We start from the raw sequence: 9,312 nt of genomic DNA on the forward strand, positions 1-9,312 counted from the left end.
GCCTCCGGGGCCCTTAGAATAGGCTTTCAGAGATTATTATTCCCAGTAGGCAGGCACTCCAGTCCTGTCTCAGCTTTGAGGAAGTTGCAGAAGACAGACTTTCCTTGAGCTCAGGTGGAGGCTTACTCTGTGCCGTGGGAACTTTTCTGCAGGTTCACTACTGGGACCTCACCCCGGGGGCTAAACGGCATGAGTTTGGGCCAGCCTACCATGTAGAAATTGTCCAGCCAGAGTGCAAGGAAAACATCTCCCTGCTCACCCCAGGAAAACGTCTAAGACCCCAACGGAAGCAGGACAAAAGATACATTGGATCTTTTTTATTTTTCTATCTGTGAAACCTGTGGGCCCCATGAGGCTTCCAAAAGAAGTGTAGGTCAAGAGTAGAAAAACACGAAATAGGGTGAAACGTTTGTCGATCAAAAGGTTGTTGGAAACGCTGCTGGAGCTGAGCTAAATAAAGCACCAGGTTCTAAGCTCCTGCAGGGCCTCAGCGTGGCGGAGGCTGCAGCGAGAGGTTGGCGTGATGTCTCACGCCATTTTGCTGGTGCAGCCTACAGAGGGCAGAACTTATGCTGACTGTGAATCTGTGAATGAATGCATGGAAGGCGTTTGTAAAATGTGTGAGGAACGTCTAAAGAGAATGAATCCCAACAGCCCCTCTGTCCTGGATGACATCAGTCGGTTGTTTGATTTTATTGATGATCAGGCAGACCTCAGCTGCCTTCTTTACCGAGCCGACAGCCAGACATACCAGCCTTATAACAAAGACTGGATTAAAGAGAAGATCTACGTGCTCCTTCGTGGGCAGGCCCAGCAGGCCAGGAAATAGTTGTGTGGGAAGCATGCAGGGGATGGGGGTGGGCTTGCAACGTAGGTGTGTGCAGCGTGCTGCAGTGGGTGTTTTGTATTATAGCAATTCCGGTTCCATTTTGGTACGCTCTAGCCAGAATCGAATGTATTGGATGAAATGTGAGGATCTTGTTCAATCTGAAACCCCTGTCACCCCCTTTTTTTTCTTTCTTTCCTTTTTTTACTTAAATATTTTTATGATTATTTAGATGGAAGTTGTTCTTTGTCAGATAATGTTGATTCCAATGGTTCGAAAACTCTTCCTATCTGCTTTATAATATTCACTGTACTAACCCTTCTTCAAGTTAGGGAGGTGGGTGGTGGTGGCACAGGTTAGTGATGGCCTCAAGATACAGCCCAGAGAAGAACAAATAAATATTCTTTAGTAAATAATAATAATGATAATAAAATAAAATAAAGCACCAGGTTCTAAATCAAGGGGAAAAGAAGGTTGAAATTGCCTACAGAATGATTTTCAAGTTTCGTACGGAAAAATATCATAGGTAAAGTTAATTGATAAACACCACATTTATAGGTGAAAATACGTGACAATTAATATCTTTAGTTGATGGCTCTGACAAATAAATGAAAAAGACTATCATCCCAATAGAAGAGTAGACAATGGACGTGAATTAATAATTCAAGAAACAAAAATCGTCGATGGCATAGGAAAAGATGGCCGACCTCATCAGTGACCAAAGAAATGCAGTATAAAACGGCAATGCGAAATATTTTTGGTCAATTATACTGACAAAGATCTTAAAAGTAGATGATATTCAAAGTTTGTGAGGATGTCGTTACCAATAAATAGTTGCCTAAATTGGTTCAAAGTTTGTGCTTATAGATACAGACCACAGAATGGTGGCTATCGAAGGAGAAATGGGGTGAGGAGCGGGCATGGTGGGGAAGGCGTTAACTATATGGTGACGGAACAAATCTAGACTTCGGGTAGTGAGCACGCGATAGAGTACACAGACGCTGAATTATACCCCTGTACCTCTGAAAACTAGGTAATGTTATTAACCAATGTTACCCCAACAAATTTAATTTTAAAAAGCTCGTGGAGGGCAATTTGATAACATAATATCTAAATTTAAAATGTATGCAACTTTCAACCCAGTATTTCCCCTTCTAGGAATGTATTCCAAGGAAAGGGTTGGACAAGTGCGTAAGGATGCGTGTATAAGACTGTGCATTGTTATTGGAGCAAAATTGGAAACACTCAGATGTCCTGGTCGGTCTCCTGCCCTCTATTTGGTCCTTTCCGTAAACACATAAACATGCCGAAGTCTCTCCCCAACTCCGTTCCCGCAAGCGAAGTCCCGTTGCCTTCACTTCACAGCCAAACGTCCCGAAGCGTCCTCTGCATCTTTCCCCACTCCCTTACCACCCAGTTCACCCCATCTGCGCACCAGTGTTCTCACTAACATCATCAGCAGTGTTGCAAAATCCCATGCTGCAAAATCCAACAGACTCCAAGCATGGCCTCTTGGGAGCTTTTAATATTGTTGCCCACTTTCTCCTTTCGGAAACACGCTCTTGCCCTGGTCGCCATGACCCTGTACTCACCTGGTTTTGCTCCTTCCATCCTGCTGCCTCTTCTCAGCCTCCTTTGCTGGCTCCCCGGCCTCTGCCAGCACCTCACTCTGGACCTGCTTCGGGACTTTGCCCCAGGATTGCCTACTCGGTCCCCACAGTCTCTCTGAGGCAGCCTGGCTTCTCCTCAGCCTCATTCATCCCCGAGGTCCCAACGGCCCCCAGACCTATGTTTCTTACCAGAGCTCCCTCTTCGGCTGCTGACTGGACACCTTGCCTAGATGTCACATGGTTCTCAGACTCAGCATATCCAAACCTACACTCACCATACCCCCTCAGTCAATGGCACCACTGTTTGCCCAAGACAAACGTCAGTATTGGTTTTTCTCTGCCTTGCTGGGTTCAGTCAACATTAAGGCCTGTCCATCCATTTCGTTGTATTCCACCGCCATTACCCCTACCCAGACCACCGGCTATTCCCACATTGCAGCCAGGGGCGTCCTTCATGGCAACTCTGATCGTGACCTACTTGAAACTCGTCCGGATTTCTCATTTCCATGAGAAAAAAGTCCAAATCCCTGACCGTGGTTTCCTGACCAGGGCTGATCTGTATGACTAGCTTCTTTATCACTTCTCCATCTCACCTCCAGGCCTCTCTACCGACCGACCCAACCCAGAGTGGGCAGCCCTCCCTTCTAAGCTCTAAGGCCTCCTTCCCTTCTCCCACCCACACGGTAGACTGCGTGCTTTCCTTCACTGCCTCCCTGCTTTTTAGAAGATGAGTCTCATTCCACAAACCTGCCAGGGAAACTACCGGAACAGGCGCTGAGGCTGACCCACCCCTGGATGGACACAAAAGCCCCATGTTCCCCTGGAAGTCCATTGACAGAGAAAGAGGGGGAGGGGAGGGGAGGGGAGGAAAGGAAAGGGAAGGGAAGAGAGCTCTTCTTTGCAGAAGAAGGTTTAGGGCCATTTTTCCCACGCAGGTAGAAAAACCGAGGCCCACTGGTCACCAGGACTCCTGGCTCCTCTTCCCTTCTGGAGGTGATCCCCAGAGATCGGCCCAGGGCTTGGGAAGGGGTTCCTCAGTCACTGATGACCTCTACCCTCTGTATTCACTCTGTAACGCTGACAGCCACTGCCTTTTAGGGAGACAAATGAGCCATCCACGTGCTGTGGCTTATCTGTCAGAAAATAGTGAGGAGGTTCTTATTGAATTTTGACAAAATTCGGGGGAACTCTAATAAAAGGATAACTCCAAAACTCACCCGGGAAAGGCTGGATTCAGCCAAACCCGCCCCACCCTCTCCTCCCCATCCCTAAGAAACCCATGCCTGTTCTCCCTGAACCTCCAAGTTCAGCAATCCATGTCTTCTGAATAGGTCACAGCTTTGCTCCCCCTTGAGGCTTCCCCTGGTTCCAGAACTATATTCTTGGGACTTCGCCAACATTATAGAAACAGGCCATAGCTCATTGCAGCTCCTAGAACCTCTCCTCTTATTAGATAGGACTTGCTTAAGCAGGTTGGGTTGTGTCTGATTGTGACTGGAAACAATTATTTGACTGGTTGCAGCAGGACAGATCCAATTACTCCCAGGAGTTCAAGAGAACCACAGACCTTGAAAAAAGGCCAGTTCTGCATTTACTCTAAGACTCTGGAGCTCACGAGACTGTGACTAGGCTTTCTCCAAAGCTGTCTACTTGCCAAAGACCCGAAAACCTTCATCGGTCTGTTCCTCCAGCCGTGGGGCCCAGGTTACATTGTCCTCAACCTTCAGAATCCACTTACGGAATTCATAGACTATACCCTGCCCCCCAAAAGCATGGAACCTGCGGTGACAGGTAATGCTGACTGCCCACCTGAGTGTTCTGAGAACGTGGAAGGGAGTTTTCCTGTGCATCGGGAAAAGGAGGTAGCCCAGTAACTATCTCAAAGCTGCGCCTCTTAGACTGGGGGTCCAGTACCTCTGAGGGCACACCAGGCCGCAGGATAAATTTGGCCCGCACCCACGGTTCCCACTCTCTCGCCTTTGCCATCGTGATACTCCAATGGAAGCATCTAAGAGGCAGAGAACTCCAAAGGGGTAATGTTGCTTGCTAACCCTAAAAGGCTATTCCTACCTGCCCTTTTGGGGACCCATGGATCCCACAGAACTATAATGATAAACTCTGAGTAACAAACACCCAGGCTCAACTCGCATATGTCTCCAGAATGGCCTGAGTGATGACTGTCTTGTGTGTATCCATTCATTCCTGAGCATCTAGGAGCCCACCATGGTATTAAGTAGAGGAAGTAGAGGCTGATGTCTTGAAATATGCTTGCATATAAGTTGCCAAGGCTTCCCTGCTTCTAAAGGCTAATTGAAGGACATCAAGGCCAAGTTTAAGCTTCTCAGAGCCCTCCCTGGAGGCCCTGGAGAACAGAGACCTGCCCTTCGACTTCTACCCCAGCACAGCAGCCACAACATTTCATTTCAATTCTTACAAAATACTTCCCTCCAGATATTTCAAAATTGGATGTGATGAAGGTATTATGCCCAATTTACGCCTTAAAGAGATTATGTAACTAGATAAGTTATAAAACTGGTTTAGAACCTGGCCTTGTATGACCCTAAAACCCATACATGCTCTTTCCTGCATGCGTCGAAGCCCTTGAGAAAAAAAAAAAATTCTTAGTGCCAACCCCAGCACTCATAAATCTTGTGCAAAAAAAAAAAAAAAAAAGAAAAAAAAGGAACTTCTCTCCAGGGCCTGGGATGGGGTGCAGATGGGAGTGAAACCTATCGGATACGGTGTTTCCTTTGGGGCTGATGAAAGTGTTTTGGAGCCAGAGGTGACGGGTGCACAGCACTGAGAACATACTACATGCCACGTTTAAAGAGGTTCGTTTTCTGTTATGTGCATTTCATCTCAATTTTAAAAAGCAATAAAGAAAAGAAAAAGGCTTCTTCTTTAACAGGCATTGTTGCTGACACCCTTGCTAAGACAGCAAGGAATTTAGCTTTCTAGTACAGGTCACAGCTCCTGCTAATTTTCCTCAATCATCTGTCTCTAGAAGTTTCTGACATATCAACCTGAAACCTTGGGCTCTATGTCTTGACACTCCAGAGTATCCGGTGTGGCCCAGCCTTATATCGCCAGCCCTACCATTGCTACAGAAAACAAACAAACAAACAAACAAACAAACCTAAGACTCCTCTGGAAAGGTTTGTTTTAGAAGAGGATGTTCATGAATGCTCGCAGGACTGGATTCCATGGATTTTAGTCAAGGAAAGTCAGAAAATCAGGTGCCCTGCTGTTATTACAGAGGCAAAGGACCACACATCAAAACTCAGATTGTGGGTTCTAGTTCAGGGAATAATCTCAGGACAGAACTCAGGAAGAAATTATGTAAAATGCCCTTTTCTATTGTTTCACTTATGCAATGTCATTCCAGTTTAAAAAAAAACAACAACTTTTATAAGCCACAGTATCTCATTCTCACATCTTCTTGCTGGAGTGAGAAAGTGAGGAGGGGACAGTGAACGGCAAGAACCATGTGCCGGGGGCCGGGCCAAGGTTTCCGAACGGGAAAGGGAATCAATATGGCTGCTTCCATCTTGAACTCGTCTCGACCGAGTCGCAAGAAAGTCCCCTGTCGATCGGGAGGAGCTGCAAGGAGATGGACAGGAGTATCTATCTCCTCCAGCCTCTGGCTCAGCGGTGACTACACAGATGAGAAGAAACTGTTTGAGTCCAGAGGAAGAATCACCAGAAAAATCTAAGCCAAACAATTCCTGGAGCACACACAAGGCTGAGGATGGTTCAGGAACCAATGTGGAAAGACCTCACATCTTAGCCGTGGGAATGAATGAGCCCTGGATGAAAGGCTGCTATGGACCTACCCAAACACAGCTTAAAAGCAAGACTCAAAAAAAATCAGACTGATTCCAAGTAACCAACTGCATGTCAGAACAAAGCCCTACACAACTTAAATTAATACAATACAATCTATCATCTATCAGTGTAAAACGTGACGATGTCTGGCAGCCAATCAGATATTACCATGCACGTAAAGCAGCAGCAAACAGGGCTCGTGGGCCGAAAGAACACTGATGAATAGAGACAGATCCAGTATCGACAGAGATGATGGAGTTATCAGACAAGGATATAAACGAGCTATCAGAAATATGCTCCGCATGTTCAAGAAGCTGGAGGAAAACAGAAATGAGATGAGAAGAGAAATGAAAGCTATAACGAAAAGACCCACACGGAACTTCTAGAGATGAAAACGACAACATCTAAGGCAGAAACTACACTGGATCCGATAAGCAGCTGATTAGACCCTCAGAAAAAAAAGATCAGTGAGTTTGAAGATGTAGCAATTGAAACTGGTTCCAAAGGAAGAATGGAGAGAGAAAAGAAACTGACAACAAATAAGCAGAATATCCGTGACCATGTGCCTTAAAATAGTGTCCACCCTCCTGATGCTGACCTGCAAGATTCTACCCACCTCGCCTGCTTATCTCTCCGGTTTCAACTCTGCCACTCTGTCCTTCGCTCATGTCAGCCACACTGGCCTTCTCAGCTCTGCGTATCCTGGGCTTTCCCACATGCTGTTCACTCTACCTGGACGGCTCTCGCCGCTCCCAGGTGACTCTTAACCCTCCTTTGGATCTTAGCTAAGTATCACTTCCTCAGAGAAACCCTCCCTGACCTCCCGACCAGGCATGTCCTCTCAATACCCTTAGCACCCACACTTCTTTCTCCTTGGCAACATTTGGCACATTCGTGATCAATCAATCATGGCTTTAATGTCTTCTTCTTTAGAGTTTGTTCATCACCATTTTCCCAGTGCTCAGCTTAGTGCCCAAGGCTCCCAGCAGGAAAATGGCAGAGAAGAGACTTCAGTGTTTGCACTTGACTCGCTCTCAAGTCGTCTGTCTTGTGACAAGAAATTCTCTGACTTGATTTCTGCCCCCTCAGCGTAGAATGACTCTCTCAACTCAGTCCACAGCTGCCCATCTTATATCTACAGGCAAACACCTTTCTTTTCTATGAGCTCCCTTGGAGAGGCCCAGAGACTGTATTAGTCAGGGCTCTCCAGAGAGCCGAACGGGAAATGTGGTATGTGTGTGTGTGTGTGTGTGTGTGTGTGTGTGTGTGTGTGTGTGTGTGTGTGTGAGAGAGAGAGAGAGAGAGAGAGAGAGAGATAGAGCGCGAGAGAGACAGACAGACAGATGGACAGACGGACAGACAGACAGAGAAAGAATTGTTTTAAGGAATTGTCTCCCGTGATAATGAAGGCTGGTAACTCCAAAATCTGCGGGGTGGGCAGGCTAGAGACTCACAGAAGGGACTAGACTCTCAGACTCACCCGAGTTCAGGTCCGAAGGCCATCTGCTGGCAGGATTCCCTCTTGCTCGGCAGAGGTCAGTCTTTGTTCTATTCGGGCCTTCAGCTGAATGGACGAGGCCCACTCATGTTACAGAGGGCCATCTGCTTTACTCAAAGTCCACAAGTTAAGCGTTAATATCACCAAAAACACCCTCATGGAAACATCCAGAATACTGCTTGACCTAATATCTGGGCACCATGGCACAGTCGAGTCGACACATAAAGTTAACTGTCCTGCCATCTAAGAGCCCCTCAGACACACGCTCTCTGCGCAGTCTTCCCCTTTCCCCTCCAGGATGAGTGAGGGGTTGATCTTACTGTTCCTGCTCCCCTGAGGGCAGGTGGACCTGCTTTCTAAGCGTCTCCTCTCTTTCCTTTGCTTCTGCTTTCCCTGTTGTCTGTCTTCCTCTCTAAGAAGCCTGGCTCAGGCCTGAGTGAATGACTGGCTTTGGCTCTCTGTTAGGAGTGGTTTGTTTTCCTCTTCCACGCTGCTGGTCTTTATCCTTGGCTGATGTTTTACATTTACTAATGGAGGCAAGGTTGATTGTCCTAGCAGCCACTGGGCACTTCCTCTTTCCCCACAAAGCCTCTCTCCTGCCTGGTCCATCTGCATACCTGGGTAAGGCCTGCTGATCTGCGTGAGATGAATGGGCAAGGAGCTAGCCTTTGGGTTGCAGGAAACCTTAAACGGCAAGATGGAGAGGGTGCTCCTCTGGGATGTCAACACACGCTTTAGCTGCAGTTCATTCAGTTTCTTTGGAGAATAGTCCTCCTGGATTTTTGGCCACATGGCTGGCTATCGATAGGCACGGGAGTAGGGGTAAAGGGGGGTCGGTATGGAATGTGAGCAGCTGATAGGTGCAGCTGTTCACCAAATAGACTTCCATTAATCCTCGACATGGCCTTCCGTCTCACACTCACCCCTTGTCCAGAGGTACCCTACTCTCCGGGATGCTGCCTGGCAGGCTCACGGTGTCTTTATTCTTGGCTGTGGCTTCCTCCGTTCCATTTCATCCATCAAGACATTTTTATCTACCTTATATCTTCCGGAAATTCACTGAAATCCCTTGTTCTGCTGATGGCCCATCCTGTTGTTCTCAGTATTATGCGTTTAGTTTTCTGTTTCTAATTTTAATGGAGTATCAGGAGGTGGGAAAGACAAACACACGGATTTCATTTGCCACACTGCAAGGAAGGAAGTCTAGACTAACCTTATAAAAAGCTAACTTCCTTTTTTTTACAAGGTTTTGATCCACACCAAAGCTCAAATTCCCACTGGAGGTACTACTTGTGTTATGAACATTTATGCCCCTTGTGTAAGTGAAGGCTGTGAGCACATCTGATTGACAGAGCGATGGAGGTCTGTCCGTCTGGATGTCTTACATTACATGAGGTGTTGTACTTACATAATTTGTTTACTTCACATGGATAGCTGATGAAGGAGGTATTAAAAATCTTCATCTGAAAGAGGAGTTAATTGGGCTTAGAAAGGTAATGAATGTGTGGACATATCAATTATTTTCACTTATTTAACAAATACTTAGTAAGGGC

The 9,312-nt window shown here is 46.7% G+C and overlaps 1 pseudogene; it reads left to right on the plus strand.

Moving 5' to 3' along the window:
- The first annotated feature begins 456 nt into the window (after nucleotides 1–456).
- Nucleotides 457–1,599, plus strand: LOC112479181 (annotated as a pseudogene).
- The last annotated feature ends 7,713 nt before the right edge of the window (nucleotides 1,600–9,312 follow it).

This window comes from Pteropus alecto, unplaced genomic scaffold (assembly GCF_000325575.1).
Source record: "Pteropus alecto unplaced genomic scaffold, ASM32557v1 scaffold43, whole genome shotgun sequence".
Lineage (NCBI taxonomy): Eukaryota > Metazoa > Chordata > Mammalia > Chiroptera > Pteropodidae > Pteropus > Pteropus alecto.